The sequence below is a fragment of the Lepus europaeus genome, chromosome 2, assembly GCF_033115175.1.
Source record: "Lepus europaeus isolate LE1 chromosome 2, mLepTim1.pri, whole genome shotgun sequence".
Classification (NCBI taxonomy): Eukaryota; Metazoa; Chordata; class Mammalia; order Lagomorpha; family Leporidae; genus Lepus; species Lepus europaeus.
Window position 1 is genome coordinate 114,950,730 of NC_084828.1, and position 22,701 is coordinate 114,973,430.

At 36.5% G+C, this 22,701-nt stretch overlaps 1 pseudogene; it reads left to right on the forward strand.

Moving 5' to 3' along the window:
- Positions 1-7,566: 7,566 nt before the first annotated feature.
- LOC133751567 (elongation factor 1-alpha 1-like) overlaps positions 7,567-22,701 on the forward strand; it is a 145,874-nt pseudogene continuing 130,739 nt past the window's right edge.

The following is a 22,701-nucleotide window of genomic DNA, read 5'->3' on the forward strand; positions in this document are numbered from 1 at the left end:
TTCAGGGAGTCTTCCATGGTGGTGTAGTTTAGTGGACATGCAAGTTGGACTAAGGGTTCATTTGTAAATTTAAATTAAAGGAAAGCAAGCTTAAAGACAGAAATCATAACTGTTCCCTAAATATTTATTGCCTATGCTCTGTAGCTTTTCAGTGAGATTAGAAAATCAACAATTGGGGCCCTGCACTGTGGAGCAGTCATTAATGCCCTGGTCTGAATCGCTGGCATCCCATATGGGTGCACGTTCAAAACCTGGCTGCTCCATTTCCAATTCAGTTATCTAATATGGCCTGGGAAAGCAGTAAAAGCAGCAGAAAATGGCCCAAGCCCTTGGACCCCTGAACCCACGTGGGAGACCCGATAGAAGCTCCTGGCTCCTACCTTTGGATTGGCCCAGCTCTGGCCATTGCAGCCAATTGGCGAATAAACCAGTGGATGGAAGACCTCTCTCTTTCTCTCTTTCTCTCCTCTCTCTGTGTAACTCTGACTTTCAAATAAATAAATAAATCTTAAAAACAACAACAACAACAACAACAATCTCAGGATGTTATAAAAGGAAAAATAATAGATTAATGAGAACCCAGAAAATATTTTGCAGCCAAAAAAAGAAGGAATATATAAAAGGATATGAGTTAGATTGCATTGGTTCTAATGCATTTCCAGCTAACACGGAAATCATAATTATTTATATTATTCACACATGCATTTTTGTGAAATCTTCCTTATGAAAAGAGCCTGTATAGAATTGTTATATATCATAGATGTGATTTCCATTTATTCATTTTATCATTTCATAGGCTGTTAATCTTCTTAGGAATGAGTTTGCCTTCTTTATTTCTGTATTACTAAAAAAAAGTTTAGTTTGTGATTTAAAGTACCCCAATATAGTTATTGAAAAGATCATATGAAAATATTTCAAAATTTATGAAAAAACTTTGAATAAAAGATAAGTTTATGTTGACACAAAAAGTTTGAGACTCATGCATATTAGGGCTGTTCAAAATACTGTTGGAAAATTCACATTATGAAAAAAAAACTACATGTGATTTTAAAGTTTTTGAACAAAATAAGCTTATCTTTCAACTCCATTTTTTCACAAAATTTTGAAGCACCCTTGTTAGCAGAGATGACTGGAATAGAGGTCCTTGTCTTCCCACAAGAAACGAATTTCATTTCAGATGTGAGACAGATAAGTAAGCAAAGTAGCAAAGTTTGATAAGGAAGTGCATCTGACTGGCCATATGGGCATTTCTTCAGATGAGGCTGAGAGAGTGTGCCAGGCTGGACTCACATACATTCAGACTGGAGTTCTGTGGGTATGTGGTCCACTTTTTCCCTCCCACTCACTTTTCTTCTTGGATGAAGGGCTTCCTGTCTATAAAATTTATTAAATTCCTCCCAAGGTTTTATTCCCCAATGCCATCAAACTGGGTAGGCTTCTTGGTGTCAGGTCAGGAAGCTTCTCCTGTGGTGTCCCCAAGGCAAGAAGGCTGGGATCATCCACAAACTTATTGGAGGACTTTGTGTAAAATGTGTAAAGTGTGGCTGCTTGCAAGGCATGCTTCTAAGGCTGTGACAGTCCTTCCTGTAGAAGCTTTTTGTCTTTTCCTTTCAGCCCCTTTCAAAAAGATAGGCTAAAGTCTATCTTCCTATTTAACACCCTCATAGAGTCCAACAATACTCAGAAAAAGGCTGAAAGAAAACAGTTGTAAAAGATAAAAAAGCAACTAAAATTAATTATTAAAATCTAATTACTTCATGAGATTTATTCGTTGAGATAGTTTTTAAATAAACAAATGTTAAATTCTAATTCTACCACTTTTGAGTCATGTATAACATTACCTCCTTTAGCATTTATTGTGCTAGTATGAATTATACAATATCTATTCATTTACTACTTACTGTAAAATAAGTCACTAATCATTTCTAAAACAAGTTATTAAAGTTGAATTACATGGGGGCCAGCGCTTTGGTGCAGTGGATTAACGCCCTGGCCTGAAGCACTGGCATTCCATATGGGCGCTGGTTCTAGTCCTGGCTACTCCACTTCCAATCCAGCTCTCTACTGTGGTCTGAGAAAGCAGTGGAAGATGGCTCAAGTCCTTGGGCCCCTGAACCCGCGTGGGAGACACAGAAGAAGTTCCTGGCTTCTGGCTTCGGATCTGCGCAGTTCCAGCCATTGCGGCCAATTGGGGAGTGAACCATTGTATGGAAGACCTCTCTCTCTCTATCTCTCTGCCTCTCCTCTCTCTGTGTAACTCTGACTTTCGAATAAATAAATAAATCTTAAAAAAAAAAAGTTGAATTATATGAGCAACTTTTGGGATGGTTAAAACTTAATGTATGAGGTCGGCGCCGTGGCTTAACAGGCTAATCCTCCACCTTGCGGCGCCGGCACACCGGGTTCTAGTCCCGGTCGGGGTGCCGGATTCTATCCCGGTTGCCCCTCTTCCAGGCCAGCTCTCTGCTATGGCCCAGGAAGGCAGTGGAGGATGGCCCAAGTCCTTTGGCTCTGCACCCGCATGGGAGACCAGGAGAAGCACCTGGCTCCTGGCTTCGGATCAGTGTGATGCTCCGGCTGCAGCGGCCATTGGTGGGTGAACCAACAGCAAATAGGAAGACCTTTCTCTCTGTCTCTCTCACTATCCACTCTGCCTGTCAAAAAAAAAAAAAAAAAAAACTTAATGTATGAGATGGTACAAACTACTAAATGATAATTTTTAAAAAAATCAAAGTTGATTTTGTAGTATGAACTTCATGATATTGTAGGTTTTCAGAAAAAGGAAATCTTAAATTAGTAATCATGGGTGCAAAAACAAAGGAAAATTTCAAAAGACATTTTTTAGAGTAAGAGGAATATATAGAGGTAGAATTAAGTAATGGAAGCGAGGATAATGTTGACAAGTAGTAAAAATGCAAGAAGATTTTAAAGGGAATGCACATTAAAACATGAAATAAAATGTACACTTGATAATAACTAGAGTTATGCATAAGCTGTAAGAGAGACAGATATCTGAAAGAATTGGGATACCATATATAAGATTTGATTTTCGAAGTACTTTCCAGTATCCACAGCAACACTGGCCACATAGATACAGAAAAAAAATAAAATAAAATGAGTGCTGATGGAATGTACTACAAAAGCTAATGCACTTGGAGTAGCTGAATAAATTTCAAGCTACTAGATTGTCCTGACATTATTTTGAACATCTCCCTGTGGAACTAAAACTCATATGTTTCATCTTAAGATGTGATAGAAAGTAGCAGGGAATCTCACATAACATATTACCTTTAAGACAAATGTGTTATCCCAAGTGGTCAGTCGATTCATGTCTAGACTTCAACAACTATTCCAATTTGAGAGAGAAATGTGGAGAACAAACTCATTGCTAATAACTGAATGCTGCTACTGTCCAATGTTGCTAGGTTTTAGTAATGTTAGAGCATGGCAAAGAAACCAAATCCAGCACTGAGGTCAAGGTGCCTGCAGGTGGGGACAAAAAAGTCATCACCAAGAGTTTTTGGGAACACAACAGTTCAATCTAAGAAATGGATATGGTTTTATCAACAAGAATGGAACCAAAAAACGACACATTTGTCTGCCAGACTGTCATAAAGAAGAAAAACCCCAGAAGTCCCTTCTCAGTGTAAGAGACTCAGAGATTGTGGTTTTGGAAGTTGTTGAAGACAAAAAGCGTGTGGAGGCAGCAAATGTTATGAGGCCCTGTTAGAGCTCCAGGGCACAGCCCTAAACATTACAGACTCTCTCTGTTGTAGTGGTCCTCCATGCAATGACCAGAAGAGTTACCAGAGCAGTGAGATTGGGGAAAAGATGAGGAATCAGGGATCACTCCTAAAGGCCAGGCCCAACCATGCCAGTCCTACCGCAGGCAAAGGTTCACACCTTAGAATATATGGAGACCCCAAGGGAATGGATCATGGTGTTGCCAGCCTTCTGTGCTGTGATAGGAAGTGCTGGCAACCAGGGCTCAGAACAAGGTAGACCAGTGAGACATATTGTGTATCTTCCTTACATTCCTCAATTCTGCAGGGGTCCTCCTCACCAAAAACAGCCTACAGAGGACTGCAATGAAGGGGATAAGGAAAATCAAGGTGATGAAACTCTAAGATAGCAAAGAAACAAAAGTAGCCAGCCTACCAGCTGAGAATTCCTTGGCTAAGAAGCTGAAAAGGGCATGGGTGAGCAAATGCCTGACTAGCATCTCTACCATCATCTGGCTTAGGCATCCAACTATAAGGACTGAATGCGAAATGCTAGCAATAAGAAATGAACAAAAGATTTAGCATAAAATTGTTTAGAGAAAATTGGGATTTGAAAATTCTATTGGCTACCAGATTTCATCTTATGTAAGGAGTTATAAAGTATTTGTAGTGTGTGGTCTTGTTACATGAGAGTCTTAGTTATTGATCTATAGAGCTTTCTAATGTTGTCATAAGTGATTTTGAAAATTAGACAGGATAGAATATCTGTGAGACTTTCAGCGGTGAGTGGCTATGGAAAGCAGAGGCTAAAAGCAGAAGTGGATAAAAGCAACATTATAATATTGTAGGATCAGTTGGTAGAGAGGTTTATAAATCAGAAAATTACAGATTATAAATAAAATGTATATGAATGTTCTAAATTGGTTATCTCAAAAGAATGTTGAGAAGGAGTATAAAATTGAAGATAAAGGATATTCAGGAGAAATAACATTCCAAGTGTATTGTGAGATAATAGAATTGAACAGTCCTGATATTACTAAGTGTTAATAATGAATAATACATGATGCTAAGCTGTTGATTGTATTAAAATCTGTAGTTGATTAAGTTTATTACTATTGATAGCAGTTGAAATATTTTAGTCCTGTTAAAACATTAAGGGTAGGTTGCAAAGGAAGATATGCAATATATTTAAAATTTCACAGAATACATTTTTAGACACTGATATTCAGTCAAAATTAGAATCAGCTCAAATTTCCTTAATGCTTGTTACAGACCAGGCACTATTTTAAGTCCTTATCTGTATTGACTCATTATAATAGTGCATTTCTTTTTCCAATCAGTCCTCTAAGAAATGTGCTATGATTACAATTTTTAGTAATAATTTAAAAAAAGAACTTGAGGCACAGTCCATTAAAAAAGCAGAAAATATCTAAATTAGATAACATATTTTCATCCAATATATCAAATAAAAGTTTAAAATCACAGTAGATTTTTAGAACTGAAAGGCAAATTCAAGCTTCTTTGACATGGCATCTCATCTTACAAAACAAAAGTAAAAATAGTTGAGCCCTATGCCTCAGCCAAAACCAAGACCACCATGATATCCAAGCTCTCTTAATACCCAACCATTGCTTAACATAAATATGTTTTATTTCAGATATGGGGAAAATAATAATACCTATGCTAAATGGTGGCTTTGAGAAGCAAATTGGCTAATTCTCATCAAACATTGACAATCCTGTCTGTTACATAATTACTGCTCAATCAATTTATACTAATATTGTTTTATTAACAATTCACTTTCCTCAGCTTAAAATATTAATTTCTTCTGAAATTCTCAGTTTTCTCTCAGGCAGTTCCATCATCCTCAGGCTTTAAGTCTTTTAAAATGGCAATGAATTGCATAAATGCTCAAATCCTAAAATTCATTACCAATCACCTAAATAATATCTAAAGATTTTTAAAACTATTTTTATACTTTTAAAAGTTGAAAATGAATGATGTTTCCATGTACTTATTAGTGTCAATTATTATGTTTGAACAATTTAAGGATGTTCTGAAAGTAGTCATTGTGTTTGTTAAGTAATGCATGCAGGAGTGAGGTTAACCCTGATGCTACAATACATAACTTCTTCTTTTCCCCTGGTTTGGGATACTTTTGCAATACATAAATTCTTTTCAAGGTAATACTGCTGAAGTTGGGAGAAGATGGGAAGTCTTTGAGAGATAGGAATTACATATTTCACCACCTAAATGGCAACAATGGCTTGGGGCTTGGCAAGGCTGAAATCAGGAACCTGGAACTAAATCTAGGTCTTCCACATTAGTGGCAGGGGCCCTGGCACTTGGACCATTTCCCACTGTTTTCCCTGGCACATTAATAGGGAGCTGGATCAGAAGTGGAGTAACTAGGACTGCAACCAGAGATCAAGTGGGATGCCAGCATTACAGTCCGTGGTTTAACCCACTGAACCACAACACTGGTCCCACAATTTTGCTGTTGAGTTATTTAGCATCACATTATGATTTCCAGTTCCATCTCCATTAATTATTCTCCAATGGAAAATAGTGGCTGCATTCACAGTAAAGCGTTTTGCAAAAACTTTCACAAATAGAGTAAAAAATTCCTAGATAACAATTTATGCTTATTTTCCCACCATGAGCTCAGTTTGTGCTACATAAATCTAGAGTGTATCATTTTACCATTTATGTAATTGACATTTACTGCAGTTGTTAAATTTTCAGTTAGAATACTCACAATACAGTCTTGTCAGCTTTAAAACTATTGGATGTCAGGTGCTATTTGTGGGGATTTGTATTTTCAATAAAATGTCCTCCAACATTAGCAGCTGTGTTTTGTCAAGAAGTTTTAAATCCATAGCATTCAGTTCCTTCTTCCTTTCTTGAATTCTACTTGCACTCCTATTAACTTGGCAAAAATTTATGTCTGAGAAAAAGTTCAGATGGATAAAGAAAGGGAGAGAAGAAGGGAAAAGCAAAACAGATAATGGTAATTTCAGAGCATTTTCTCCTTGGCTTCTCACAAACCATGTGTGGACAAGAGAAGTGGCCATGATTATATTAATTCACCCGCTATTTCTGTTCTCTAAAAGTTATTGCATAATTTAGAATTTTTAAATATTATGAGAGTTTTTCTTAATTTATATTAGAAAAGTTAATATTATTTACTTAAGACTAATTAAACCAAAGAACTAAATATTTATGTTAAAACACAAAATAGATCCTGTGGAGTTCAGTTTAACTTATTACGTCAGTTACTAACCAAATCACATAATCCTTATTGTCAGAATGAGAACACTTGTATACCTTCACAGTAAGTTTTTTTCTGTCTCTCTACCACTTGTCCTGGTAGCTCGCTTTATAAACATTTTATTTTTAAATGATTTTCATTTTATAAATTAATTATAAAAATATTGAAATTTTCAAAGAATACACAACACTCATATTTATCAAAAATTTTGAGGGCTTCACAAGGAAGACAAAAGGAAGTATATCCCTTTCCCAGAAATGGCAGTAATCAGATTTAAACATTTTTGTTAATTGCAAAACACTTAACAAGGCACAGAGAAGAGGAGAGGAAACATCCAAAGAATTTTATGAGTTGTAGAACAAATATGTAAAGGACAAATGAATTACCATACCCAAAGAAACCAAATCCCAAAGGTCAATTTGTAAATTCTGAAGTCATGGTGTTAGTGTTACCCATCCAAAACTGTGAGCCTACACCCTAGCAAGTTCAATTAAATGTACTAGAAGGACTTGAAACACAAAGTTGTTTATTTGTAGCACATAAGCAGACCACAGAGATCCCTTTCTCAAAGCCATGACCCTGAGCAAGGGAAATCAGGTAATTTTTTTTTAAGAAAAAATGATTATGCAAGAAGGAAAAAACTTGTCATCACAGGTAGAGGGAATTGCAATGTCACATAGACCCAATCCAGAAACATGCAACCACAATGCATCACATGTTACGGTAATGGGCTGAAGATCATCCTTAGTGGAAATTGTAGTACTAAAATAAAGTCCAGGGTGATTGCCTTTGCAGTAGTAGATGGAATAGTTCAGGATGACTTGTGATTATATCTTTTCATGGACTATAAATGAAAACCTGCAAAGCAACTTGCAGCATATTAGACACCTTGGAAACCCTACGTCCTTTAAGTAAAAATGAGTCTCCACAAAGATATTTGTGCTGCTTTGGCATTAGCGATGGTATTACCATTGAAGTAACATATCCTATCCTCCAGAAATCCAAAGGTTCAGAGATTTTTAGCATCTAGTATTTCTGAGGGAGATGAGAGAGAGTGAAAGAAAGATTAAACTAAGTAAGAACAGTTGGAATATTTATTTATCTTATTATATCTTATTATATCTTATTATATCTTTATTTATCTTATTAAAGATCTTCACACATGCTGCACTTCAAGGTAGTTTCTCTTCCTTTATTTTATCAGAGGTTTGGAGTTTTATTCTTTAAGAGAGCAAAATGGAGACACTGAGTACAATGGTAGTCCCAGGTGTAGATATAAAAGGGGCTGAGTAATTAAAATTTGTTGTTATATATAATGTTGAAACACCCAGTCACCTCTGCTTCTTCTAATGAATTCTAGAAAGACTTATATACAGCTTATATGTGCCAGACATGAGATTGGAAGAAGTTTCTATGAGGAATATGACCCTAAAAATATGAAATCTAACATAAAGTTTCCTCAGTGAAACTGTACAAGCAGTATACACTATAATGAGGTTCACAGTTAACAATCCCTATGCACAGACACTGAGTCATTGATCATTTAGTATTCAGTATCAGATAGGAACATGCAGATATTGTTAGGCATTTCAGTTACCTCTGTAATACATAAAAAAGCAATGAAGCGGATATCCAAAAAAATAATAAAAACATCTTGCAGGGAGCAGAGTCTATGAGTTAATAAAAACTTTAAAATAACTATTAGAATTTCCTATCAATAAAATAAAATATTACAGATGTAAGAAAATATAATATATCAAGTAACACAAATATCAAAAAGAGCTCAAAGAAGTTAATAATATGATACACTAAGTAAAAGGGTGAAAGAAAAAGTCGACAAATTTTCTAAAAAGTAGAGCATGAAAGTTGAAAATTAGGAGAGTAAGAACAAAATTATTGAAACATTGTTTTCATATGTTTCATGAATAATAGAAATTCCAGATAGATACATCAAAATAGAAGACTAACAATTAAAGAGAAATAACTTTATAATGTCACGAGAACTGAAAGAGGTAAGTTTCTAATTGTAAAGGACCACTGTTTCTCCAACAAAGAAAACGGAGAAAGAACAATATCAATTCTTACCATCCTGAAATTTTACAGTACAGAAAGTAAACAAATTATTTTAAGGAGTTTTTTTAAGGGGTTTGAGGCATTAAAAAAATCAGTTACTGATATTCAAAGACTGTGGACAGAATGACATGCAACTTCTCTACAGCTACATTGGAAGCTAAAGAAATTAAAGCAAAGGAAAGTAACATTCACCCAGAATTATATATATAATCAAATTATCAACTAGATGCACAAGTAGACTAAAGGAGTTGAGGCAGTGTGGCATTTGGCTAGGGTCAAGATGCCAAATGGGGTATACTTTTCACATTGTACAGCTTAGGATTGACTCCTGGCTCTATGCCGCCCTCTTCCAGCTTCCTTTTAATGCATACCCTGGGAGGCATCAGATGATGGCTCAGTTAATTGGGTCCCTGCCACCTGAGAGACTTGGATTGAGTTCCCAGCTACGGACTTTGACCAAGCTCATTTTTGTGTATTATGGCCATTTGGGGAGTGAACCAATGGATGAGAGCTCTCTTTTGTCTGTCTCTCTTTGTCTTGGTCTCTCTGTCTTTCAAATAAATAAAGTGAAGACTTAAACTTTTTTAAAAGAGTAGACCATGATATTTTCAGCTTTGAAAATACCCTCCAAAACATGTGTTTCTTTCTCAAACTCAGAAAACATATTGTGGGGATAAATTGTTTTGGTTTAGCTTTTGTTTAGTCAACAAACTTCTTAAATTATAGAGAAACTGAAGTCATATTACTTTTATATGAATTTTTCCCCATTACCCATAAGCTTAAATCAGCATTCAAATATTATTACTCCTTTTGGAGTTATCATTATATGATTTTTTTAAAAAAGCTGATCTAGTGACACAAAATAATGCTTACAGAGTATACAAAATAGATTTTAAAGAATTGAACTTTGTTAGATTGATAGGACCCACCTCAATAAAGGAATATATGATTTGCATTTGTCTGTGCTAAGACAAACTGAAATCCAAAGAGAACTTCCAGCATTGAGAGGGAGAAATAATGTAAGTCATCCCTCAGTACTCCTCAGAGCCATGTTGATTCACAGTGAACCTCTGAAGAAAATGGAGCAATGACTGTGAAATTCTGAAGGCCCAAGAAAGGCGTGCATGGCTTTTAATTGTTCTTTCCTTCCTTTTGTACCATTGTAACTACTTTAAAGATTTATTTATTTGTTTGCTTATTATTTGAAAGGTATAGTTATAGGAAAGAAGGGATGGAGAGAGTAAAAGAGAGAGAGAATGAACTTCCATCCACTGATTCAATAACCAAATGGCCACTATGTCTAGGGCTGGGCCAGGCTGAAGCTGGGAGCAAGGAACCACATTTGAATCTCCCATGTAGATGCAGGAGTAGGCCAAGTCTCTTGGCCATTTCCCTGGCTTTCCAAGGCATGTTGGTAGGAAGCTGGATTGCAAATGGAGCAACCAGCACTCAAATTGACACTTACATAGGATGCCAACATCATAGACAGAGACTTAAACCATTACTCCACATTGCCAGCCTTATTGGAAATTTTTAAACATATGCAATTCTAAAAGCTTAGAAAAGTATCAAATATTTTTATTGGTGCAGAATTCTGAATTTCTGTTTTCTGCCAGTTCCACCACATGCAATGAAGCAAAATTATAATGAAATCAAAGAAACAAATAAAATAAGTACTGGATAAATAGATTAGCTGTTTATCTCTTGAGATATTTCAGTGTAGGACTTCTCTTCCTGTACTTAGATTCTTACTAGCCTAATACTTGGGGTGGTTTTTTAAAATTAGAAAATCATTTCTAAATTCTGTATAAGGAAAGAAATAAATAAGGGACTAAGTATTTCCTTCAAAGACAGTTCTCAGTAAAACTATTAAAAGGAATTTTTAATAGTATTTATGGCTTTGCTTCTTACTGGTCAAAATTTAGTAAACCTTATTGTATAGAGACTGAGAAATATAGATCTTATGTTTCTAAAATAAGCCCAAATTTCATAGTGTTCCATTTGAATATAAAAATATTTATGATACATACTGCTCAATAAAAGAAAAAGCACTAACTACGTCTACTTTACATTTAATAGAATATAAAAGTATGTCTACAAATAGATAATGGATGACAAGTAAACAAGAAAAAAATTAAACTACTATAATTGCTTGGGATCAGGAAGTTGATTTTTTTTTCTTTTATTTCATTTAAATTTTGTGTTTTACAATAGGTATTATCTTAATTGTTTATCAGGGGCAATTAAGGAAAGTAAGAAGGGACCTTGAAGTTTCAATTTGACTTTTTCAAGTTTCTATGTAAATATTTTGATTTCAGTGATCACTAGGGCACTTGAACCACTGAGGATCTTCAAACTGAGGCAAGGATGAGCTGAGGTTATCAGTCTCTCCCTGCAGCCTTCCCTGCATGACAGCCTTGCCTCCACAAATCAAACCTTACTGCCACTCCCATGCAATGAAAAACCACCGCTTCTGTAGTTTGATTGCTTAAAACTAGTACAGGCTAAAAATAGTCAACAAGGCAGCCAATAGCATACCCATAATGACTTTAGCTAAATACAATGTCATTATAATAAAATTACTATGGCTCACACCCCTACTCAGGTCACACACCTGAAAGAGTGCCATTTGTGGCATTTCCAAAACATAACAAGGAAATGAGGAGTCGGGGGGACTAAAGTCCCTACCCCCAATACTACTCTCTACCACCTATGACTCTTGATAAAATGAAGGAGTGGACATAAGCGTGTTTTATGTAGCTCTGTCTTGAACATGCCTGCACACCATTGTGAGTCTGTACTTTGGCTTTGCATGCAAATAAATCTTGCTTCTCTGCTAACCTTTACCTACAAAATGAACACAAAGAAAGCTTATTATTCACTGAAGACTCCATTTATTCTGTTCTTTTAATTTTTGTCCTGTAATTATGAACAGCTGATATTTTAGTGCAAGCAGAGGAGGCATTATATAAAGTCATTTAAGCAATTCAAAGATTGCTGATAAATTATTCACTTCCTAAAATTAGTAAATGGAAAGCTAGCTAACTATTATCATTACCATTGTTTACCAATATTTGAATCACCACCCTGGCCTTCCAGCCATGTGGAAGATACACTCTCTAAAATGATAACGCACATGAATTTATTCTGATTGATGGACTGTATGTAGAACCAAATTGCCTTGGTTTCCTTCTTTCATTCATTTAGTTTTTATTTATTTGAAAAGAAGACTGACAAAGAGAGTGGGAAAGAGAAATAGAGGGAGATGCCTTCCATCCACTGGTTCACATCCTAAATGCCTGCAATATCGAAGACTATGCCAGGACAGAGCTATGAGCCAGGAATTCCATCTAAATCTCTCATGTGATTGGCAGGCACACAAAGATTTGAACCATCTTCCTTGACCTTCCCAGGTGCATTAGCTGGAAGCTGGTTTGGAATTGAAATAGCCAGGATTTGGACCACTGCTGTGAAATGGGATAACCACTGCACCACAGAGCTGTCCTTGCAAGCACCTCACTTTCTTACTGGAGACTTCATTGTCATAGGCTATAAAGTTTCATTTTCTCTGTTTGGTCATTGTGAAAGGCTCATTACCAAAAGATTCTGCTGACCAAATCCCCTATCAGTCATTTTAGATATGTGTACCTAACAAGAAATAAACTTCATTGTACTTAGTAACTGAGAATAAGGGCTATTTGTGCTCACAGCATAAGCTAACCTATCTTGATATAAAAGTCTTAATGTATAAATCAACAATTACATTGAGGTTAAAGTTTAATAGTGTGAAAGGTATAAGATTCATGAATTCTCATTATATAGACTTGGACCCCAATTTCATTAAAAGCGATTAATTATATTTTAAAGGTTTATTTATTTATTTGAAAGGCAGAGTTACAGAGTGACAAAGAGAGAGAGATACAAAAAGAGAGAGAAAAAGAGATCATCCATCAACTAGTCCATTCCCCAAATGGTCTCAAGGGCTGGAGCTGCGCCAGTCTGAAGCCATGAGCCAAGAGCCTCCTCCAATCTCCATGTGGGTGCAGGTGCCCAAACACTTGAGCTGTCCTCTGCTGCTTTCCCAGGTGCACCAGCAGGAAGCTGTTGGGACAGCCAGTACTTCTAATCACTCCCACACAGGATACCAGCACTAAAGGCAGTGGCTCAACCTGCTATCCCACAGCACCAGCCCCCACTAATTGTTTTATTATTTAGAAAAGTTAAATGGCACATTAATGTAGTACATATTTATGAGGTACTTTGTGAGGTTTTGATGCTTGTATGCATTGTATGAGGAACAATTAGGGTACATATACCTACCTTTTCAAACATTTAACATTTTTAAATGGTGAAAACATCCAAAATGTTACCTTTCAGGCTCTTTTCTTTTTATTCATAAATATACATACATTAATATTATCTATAGTCACCATATTGTGCAAGACAACTCAGAATGTGTTACTACTATATAATTATAATTTTTTTCTGTCTCTGCCTGACTTATTTTTTGTTTTGTTTAAGATTTATTTTATTTATTTGAAAAAAGAGTTACAAAGTCAGAGGAAGAGAGATAAATCTTCCATCCCCTTCCATCCCAGCTAAAGTTGTCTCTTCATTCTGTTGATTTTTTCCTATGCTATACGGAAGCTATTTAGTTTCATGAAATCCCACTTAACTATATTTTCTCTTGTGCCCTGTGTTTTACAATCTAATCCAAAAAGCCTTTGCTTATTTCAATATCCAAAATGTTTCCTTTAAGTGTTTTTCTTATAGTTTCAAAGTCTAAGGAATAAAACAAGCTTAAAATAGAAAGTGTAAACCACAATTTACTTTTTTAATCTTAATATTTTTGTTGGATGTTTAGATTTTGGCAATATGGAGTTACAGTGGTCAGTTCTAGTTTTAAACACTCCCATATGTACACGTGTTTATACATGTGTATGTGTTCATAATAAGTCAAGTCTAACTAAATGTAACATAAATATGCCTGACTTTAGATATTCACTTTATTGAGTTCTGATAATTTAAAGCTATGATCACCATTGAAAACAAGATGAAAAATATTTTTATCACACCAAAGTATTCTTTTTGCTGTTGCTTACTAGTCAATCTCTCTTTCTTGTTCTCCAGAAACCTGCTTTATAATTTCTATGGTGACAGACTAACTACTCTGTTCTGAAATTTAATATATATGGAAACATAGGATTGAACTCTTTTGTTTCTAGCTTCTTTTGCTTAGCGTAGTGTTTTTCTTACCATCCTCATAGGTAATAATTGAGGCTATGAAGATGAGTGCTATCTCCACTGGAGAGCAGATAGAAAGTGCCTTTAGGGTTAGAGAAGAGGAACATTCTGCAAAAAATAAAATGGAAATAATTATAAATATGATGGTCTCTAATTGAAGAGTCTCCTGAAGCTGCACTAAGGATTCCACGGGAAAAAATGGGAATCCCTTAAGAATAATGTTACTGTGTTGAAGAATACTATTTAGGAGGGATGTTGTGGTTGCAATTTTATGTCCTCCATAATTAGAACAAGCTTTCTACTTCCAAGTTATCTTCAACTGTGCATGCCTTAGTGGAAGATGTTACATCTGAAAAAGTCAATTAAACTTTTCTTTCTGCTTTGTGGTTGGCTAGAGAATAGCTATTCTGACTCTAAAAATTAAATGCTTACACTTCCAGGTTTAAATTCTGAAAAATTAGCTACCAAATGGCATGTGTATATGCAGTCATTTTTCATGCAGTTTTGGCAGTCATCACTGGGATGGTCAAGTAGTGGAGACAGTGATAAGTGCTCAGCGGCTTTAGTGCCAACAGTAGTAACCAGAAGATCCCCCAAGAATGATGTTGGCTCTCTTTCCCACTTCCTAGATGCTCTGGGCAGTTGCCCAGTAGCTAAGCCTGTTTTTCAAGTCTTTTAATATTATAGATCATGCCATATCTTTCCAGCAAATTCTTTTCATGCTTGTGTTTTAAAAAATATTCTGTGAAATGTTGTGTTACTCTGTTGCAACAAGATGGACACTTACTAAAATTATGCTCTACCTCACCAAATCTGCTGTTACAGCTTTTCATTGTATTTTTAATCTGGCATATTGAATTTTTGATCTATAATATTTCAGTTTGATTTCTCTTCAATATCTCTATCTTACTGAAAAATTTTACATACATTTCATGCATGGATTTCTTTAAGTTATTAATTTGCTTCTCATTGCTTTTGAGTAATCTATGATAATTTTTTAAATTCATTTTCACTCATTTCATCAATCTCTGTCTACACATTCTAGTATTGAAGTGTTATTGTGTTCCTCTGGGGTAGTCATATCGCCTTCCTTGTTTGTGTTTCTCATGATCCTACATTTACATTTTTTAGAAAATTTATATTTAATAAATATAAATTTTGAAAGTACAACTTTTGATTATAGCAGCTTTCCCCCTATGACCACCCTCCCACCTGCAAACCAGCCCATCTCCTACTCCCTACACTTATTGTTTTGGCATTTGTGTAACCACCTGTTTGTTTTCTCCTCTGATGGCTTTTATCTTTGAAATACACCTATGTGGCTTAATGGAGTGTCTGTTCCTTAATTGGATATTCAGAGGCATGTGCTGAGTGGGGCCATGGAAGTCTGGTCAGTGCTTGTGTATGGTACAAGAATACAGGATGAATGACTCTCACATTGGGAATGGTAGATCTCCTCTAGTAGCAGCAGAAAGGAGGGTATGACCATGTGAGCTGGTGTGATCACTGCCTCATCTACTCTCTGCTGAAGAGATCAATGCCCAGCATGAGCCTACAGAGTCTACACAACCCTTCCACACATTCACCAGAACCACATGAAGGAGCAGCGTAGTCCTTAGTGTGAGCACAGAACCCTCTGCAATGATCCACTCCAGGCACTCAGGGAATTCTAAGCCTCTGAAACCAGACACAGTGATTACACAGAGAAGTAGCTACACTTCACACTCTATTGTGCAGTCACAAATTTCACACAGTCAGTACTCATGGCTCCCATAGTCACATGGAGCAGGGGTCCACACTCAGTCCAGAGAGGCTGCTCCATCCATGAAGAGAGCCAAGGCATTTCTTGAGCCAGCAGCCTGTTGGTGTTCCATCTTGGTAGTTTTTGTTCAGGTGCCAGTTATATAGAGTGGAGGAGAGTGTCTCAAAGATTTGAATAGTTGCCCTGTCCTCTTCCAACCCTCCAGGCCAGATTCAAGCTCAGTGAATGCTACAGATTTATCCCTCAGAAAAAAGAATCCCATAGTCGCATGCACACAAGCCTTAACATCCTGTACACACCTTTCAAGATGGTACTTCCTCTCTGCTATTTCCAGGAGCCCTTGACAGAGCGTTGGGGGTGGGGAGGGCAGTAGACCATGTATAGGCACCATGCTTCCCTGCCGGAGCTCCAGGCTATACTCAAAGTCAGTGTGGTCCTCAAGGTTCTCCCTCAGGCAATATTACACAGGATACTGCAGTCTCCTCTCATTTCTTTTTTTTTTTTTTAAGATTTTATTTATTTATTTATTTATTTATTGAGAGGTAGAGTTACAGACAGTGAGAGGGAGAGACAGAGAGAAAGATCTTCCTTCTGTTGATTCACCCCCCAAATGGCCGCAATGGTAAGAGATGCACCGATCCGAAGCCAGGAGCCAGAGCTTCTTCCAGGTCTTCCATGCAGGTGCAGGTGTCCAAACACTTGGGCCATCCTCCACTGCACTCCCGGGCCACAGCAGAGAGCTAGACTGGAAGAGGAGCAACCGAGACTAGAACCGGTGCCCATATGGAATGCTGGTGCTGCAGGCAGAGGATTAACCTACTGCGTCCTCTCATTTATTTTTAAGAATATTGAATGTTCCCTATATTAACTATGTTGCCATGAGCCAGGTATTTAATCATTTTTAAAGGTTTATTTATTTACTTAGTTGTTCGAAACAGAGAGAGGGAGAGTCAGAGACAAATACACAGACAGAAAGAGACAGAATCCTCCTTCTGCTGGTTCACTCCCCAAATGGTCAATGGTCAAGACTGGTCCAGACCAAAGCCAAGGGCCTAGAACTCCATCCGTGTCTCCCATCTAGGTTATAGCGGTCAAGAACTTGAGCCATTCTCGAATGCTTTCCTAGGCACATCAACAGGGAAATGGACCAGAAGTTGATGCTCCAACATAGGATATAGATGGCACAAGTGGTGGCCTAACCTGCCGTGCCACAACATCAGCCCCTATTTAATCCCTTTAAGCTTCAATTTTCTCATTAAAAAAAAAGATATATACCAGTCTTAATGGGGACATGTGTCCTCAACAAAACTCAGAATAATAGTGCTACCCAATAATTAAGAATGTTATATTAGGAGTCACAGGGCCTTCATTAAAATCTCCTCTTTATCATTCATCAACTAATTATACTTGAGTAAATGATAAAACCTCTTAAAGAACAAGTTTTTTCATCTAAAATGATATGAATATTTTGAAGATGTTGAAAAATAAATTGATCAGAGTTGCTCAGAGTAATAATTCACTAACTCTATCCATGAAATAGTTCCAACTTAACAATGCATTACCAAGAATTGCATAGTTGACTGGAAATACTGAGAGAATGTGGGATGAGGGTTCATGTTATACAATACACATCAAAGTCTTATTCAAATTGCCTACATTATGGTTCACTTCTTCTCCATTAAGATATTTTTTCTGTAGTTTGCTGGTTCCTCTCTGTTCTTCCAAATACATTAAATGATCTCATAAATCATTTTTGTTATAGTTATTACTCTTGATTCCAGTACCTTGATTAGTTAAATGAAAACCCAGAGGCACCCATGGCATTGATAACTTATTATCCTCTAACAAATTTATGAGAGAGACTCATTTGCTACCACATCACTAGCGACTTATCTTATTAACTCAACAAAGCAAGACTCTGTATGAAAGACGACATGTCTCAAACAAAAATGATTATGTCTAAATAGAGACATATAAGAATTATCCTTTTCTCATGAGCCTGTGGAGGGATTAATGTAGGTAACTGCTACGAGAAACTACTTCAATACCTTGCTCATAAAAGGTAAAATGTTCATGTTAGTAATTTATATTAGTTACTCTAATTAATAGTGTAAGAATCTCTTTACAAATTTCTCAGGATAGTATTTTAGCTTTTAATGATGTTTACCTTTTTAATCCTATTTGTTAAAAATTATTTCTTACTCCTGAGGTTAGTTTATTCACCAGATTCAAATTTAATTCACATTTGAATGTGAATTTATGCTATTCAAGTCAAAATGAAAGACTAATTAAATGAAAACCGTAGAATTTTTTGCCTGCCCAGATTATATTGAGTCTTATTTGGTGATTTTAAAGTCTTCATTAGTGTTTCAAACTATCTTTTCTCTTTAAAACTATGTAATATAAACAACTTGGAAAAGAGCATGAGAATAAAAGATCATGAGAAGCTCTTGTATTTAAGATTTTTAAAATTATTTAAGATTTTTGTTGTTATTATTTTTTTTATTAAACTTTTATTTAATGAATATAAATTTCCAAAGTATAGCTTGTGGGTTACAATGGCTTCCCCCCTCCCATAACTTCCCTCCCGCCCGCAACCCTCCCCCCTCCCGCTCCCTTTCCCCTTCCATTCATGTAAAGATTCATTTTCAATTCTCTTTGTATACAGAAGATCAATTTAGTATATATTAGGTAAAGGTTTCAACATTTTGCCCATATAGCAACATCGAGTGAAAAAACTACCATTGGATTACTAATTATAGCATTAAATAGCAATGTACAGCACATTAAAGACAGAGATCCTACATAATTTTTTTTTTCAAAATAATTAATTTTCTATGCCATTTCCATTTTAACACCAGGTTGTTTTTTTTTTTTTTTCATCGGGATCTGTCCCTAATGTGTCGTCTAAAGCCAAGTGATGCTATGACTGGTACTGAAACAGTATTTTTATACTTTGCGTTTCTGTGTGGGCGCAGACTGATGAGGTCTTTGCTAATTATATACTGAAGTGATCTTCTGTATATAAAGAGAATTGGAAATGTTATTATTTTTTAAGAATTATCTTATTTATTTTAAAGTCAGAGTTACTGAGAGACGTAGAACCAGAGAGAGAGAGAAGAGAGAAAGGTCTTCCATTCTGCTGGTTCCCTTTTCAAATGACTGCAATAGCCAGAGCTGAGCCAGGAGCCAGGAGCCAGGAGCCTAGAGTTATTCGAGGTCTCCCATATTGGTGCAGGGGCCCGAGGAGTTGGCCATCTTCTGCTGCTTTTCCAGGCCATACCAGAGAGCTGGATCAAAAGTGGAGTGGCCGGGACTCAAACTGGTGCGCATGCAGGATGCTGGCACTGCAGGTTGGGGCTTTAACCCACTGTGCCACAGTGCTGGCCCCTATTTATTATTTTTAAATTTATTTATTTGAGAGGCTTAGTTACAGAGAGAAGGAGAGACAGAGAGAAGAGTCTTCCATCTGCTGGTCCACTCCCCAAATGGCTGCAATGACCAGAGCTGTGCTGATCTGAAGCCAGAAGCTGGATCTTCCTCCAGGTGTCCCACATGGATACAGGGGTCCAAGCACTTGGGCCATCCTCAACTGAAGTCCTAGGCCATAAGTAATAAGCTGGGTCAGAAGACGAGCAGCCAGGCTACAATAAGTGCCCATATGGGATGTCAGCACCGCAGGTGTAGGCTTAGCCTACTACACATCAGCTCTGACCCCAGGAAGCTCTTTTTTTATATCATCAAAATATTGTAAGATCATACATTTTAGAATTTGTTTCTTTTTCATTATATTAGTATACTTTAACAAGTTCATGGAAAAAAAGGAAGTAAACAATAAATTTAGATGCTTTTTTTTTTTTTTTGACAGGCAGAGTGGATAGTGAGAGAGAGAAACAGAGAGAAAGGCCTTCCTTTTTGCTGTTGGTTCACCCTCCAATGGCCGCTGCGGCCAGAGCATCTCGCTGATCCGAAGCCAGGAGCCAAGTGCTTCTCCTGGTCTCCCATGCGGGTGCAGGGCCCAAGGACTTGGGCCATCCTCCACTGCCTTCCCGGGCCATAGCAGAGAGCTGGCCTGGAAGAGGGGCAACTGGGATAGAATCCGGCACCCCGACCGGGACTAGAATCTGGTGTGCCGGCGCCGCAAGGCAGAGGATTAGCCTGTTAAGCCACGGCGCCGGCCTTAGATGCAATTTTTAAAAATCTATACATAGCTACTTTCATAATATACTTTTCGAATACACGTTTGTTTTTAATTTGGAATGCACATCAACAGAAAGAGAGATCTTCCACCTGCCAGTTAACTCTCCAAATTGCTGCAAAAGCCAAATGGGGCTTCTGAAGCCAAGAACTACATCCTGGTTTCCCACTGCACATCCTGGTCTCTCAAATGGGTAGCAGGGTTTCAGTACTTGAACCATCTTCTGCTGCTTTCCTAGATGCATTAGGAGGAAGCTGGATAGATTGGAAATGGAGCAGAGGGACTTGAACCTGCACTCTGATATGGGATGCCAATATCACCAGTCACTGCTTAACCCACTGTCCCATATTGCTGGCCCCACTATGAAATTTCTGATGACTCCAATATACTGTTTTCATGCTTACCGAGCCTCTAAGTCAAAATTGCAGTGAACATATATTTAATTTGAAATGTTTAAAAAATCTGTTTAAAAATGTGTGGCAGATTTTCTTAGTTTTCTTAAGACATACTGAACAATATTCAGGAATATTTGGATAAGGTTTTCTAAAATTATAACCTCCAATCTTCAACAAAAAAAAATGCTTTGCACATTTTCTTTCTGAATATTTAAAATTTTTACTATTAATTATGATAAAAGTGAAAAATACTAAATGAAATCCCAGAGTCCCATTCACTTCTCAAAATCAGAAGACAGACCTAAGTTGCTGAGAAAACAAGCAGCAAAGATTCGTGTATTGATAGCATACAAAATGCATGATTGTATCTGCCTCAAGAAGAAAAAGAAAGGACCCAGTTACGTGGGAAGATATTGATATTTTTAAATCCTAAGACTGTTGGACCAAAGCTAGTGTGAAGATGCAGGAAATTTAAAGCCTTGAGAAGAGATATGTAAGGGGACTTGTTTGGTGGACAATTCTCATTCTGAACAACCAATATTATATTTCTCCCCACTCAATAAACTCTCTGCATCTTTATCAGAGGACAAGCACTCTGCTTAGAATGTCATTGAGAAGGAAAAGTGTCTTTAAGCCTGATTATATCTAGTTTGAATGATAAAAATCTGAAAATAAACTATGAGCAAGCAATCACCAAGGGCAATATAGATATATATGCACACAGCACAGATGTGGTCTGTGGAATATCACCATGTGATAAAGCAATGTCTTAGACTTAGAAGTTACTAGTAAGTGTTTTGGGAATTTAATTGAATAGATATATTCCTAAAATACTTTCATTTAAGAAACAAAGTGAGTATTGGAAAACTAGAAGACATTTTGGAGCTAAAGCCATGTTTCTGTAAAACCTGACTCTACATTCCACCACCTAGATCTTCCCAATATTAGAAATTTCATAAAAGATCCCAATAAAAAGGTAAGACTTTCCATAAACTTGGGGTCCTCAGGGTTACAGACTGAGTGCACAGATAAAAGAGAAATAACCCCACTTTGAAATACAGTAATTTGTTATGAACTTCGCATTGAATTGATGAGAGAAGATATGCTCTGGGAGTTTGCAAGCACAAAATTATCATTGTAAGGCTTTGATCAAAATCCATACTAATGCTCTGCTCTGAAAACATCAATAAATTTTTTTCTTTAAAATGTCACCTAGTTTACTACTGAGAGAAAACTAAATTATTTCTATAGAAATGGTACTTCAATTTTCTCTTTAAAATATGGCCATAAATTTCTAGGAAAAATGGGCAGTTCATATTCAATTCTTCAAACATTACATGAAACAATACTCCATTAGTTCACCAAAGTTAGCAGAGATAGGGGAGAAAAAGTTTTACATTATCATATCAAAATTAGATATAAAATTTTCCAGAAACACAATATACAGTAAAAAAATACATTTTCTTTAAACTTTAAAAAAAAGAAAGATAATGAGATACTTAATTAGATTTACTGGGGCCAGTTTTGTGAGATAGTAGGTAGTTGCCACTTGTGACACCATCATCTCATATGGGTACCAGTTTGTCTCCTGGCTGCTCCACTTGCAATCCTGCTCCCTGATAATGGTCTTTGAAAAGAAGTAGAAGATGACCCAAGTGCTTGGGCCCCTTCCACCCCAATGGAAGACCCAAATTAAGCTCCTGGCTCTCGGCTTTCTCCTGACTCAGCCCTGGTCGTTGTGACAACCTGGAGAGTTACCCAGCAGATGGAAGACCTCTCTCTTTCACTCTCCTCTTTTTTCTCCCTCTCTTTTTGTAACTCTTTCAAATAAATAAATAATCTTTCTAAAAAATCAGAATTTTCAAGTAACAAAATAGAGCTTTTATAAATCATTATATTAAATAAATATAGATCAAATAACATATTAAATGAGTTAAATGAGGATTATTGCAAGGAAAATAGAGAAAAATCAATTATCCACAACATAACCCAAAGGGATAAAGTGAAAGGAAATATTAAAGGCATTATATGGAATA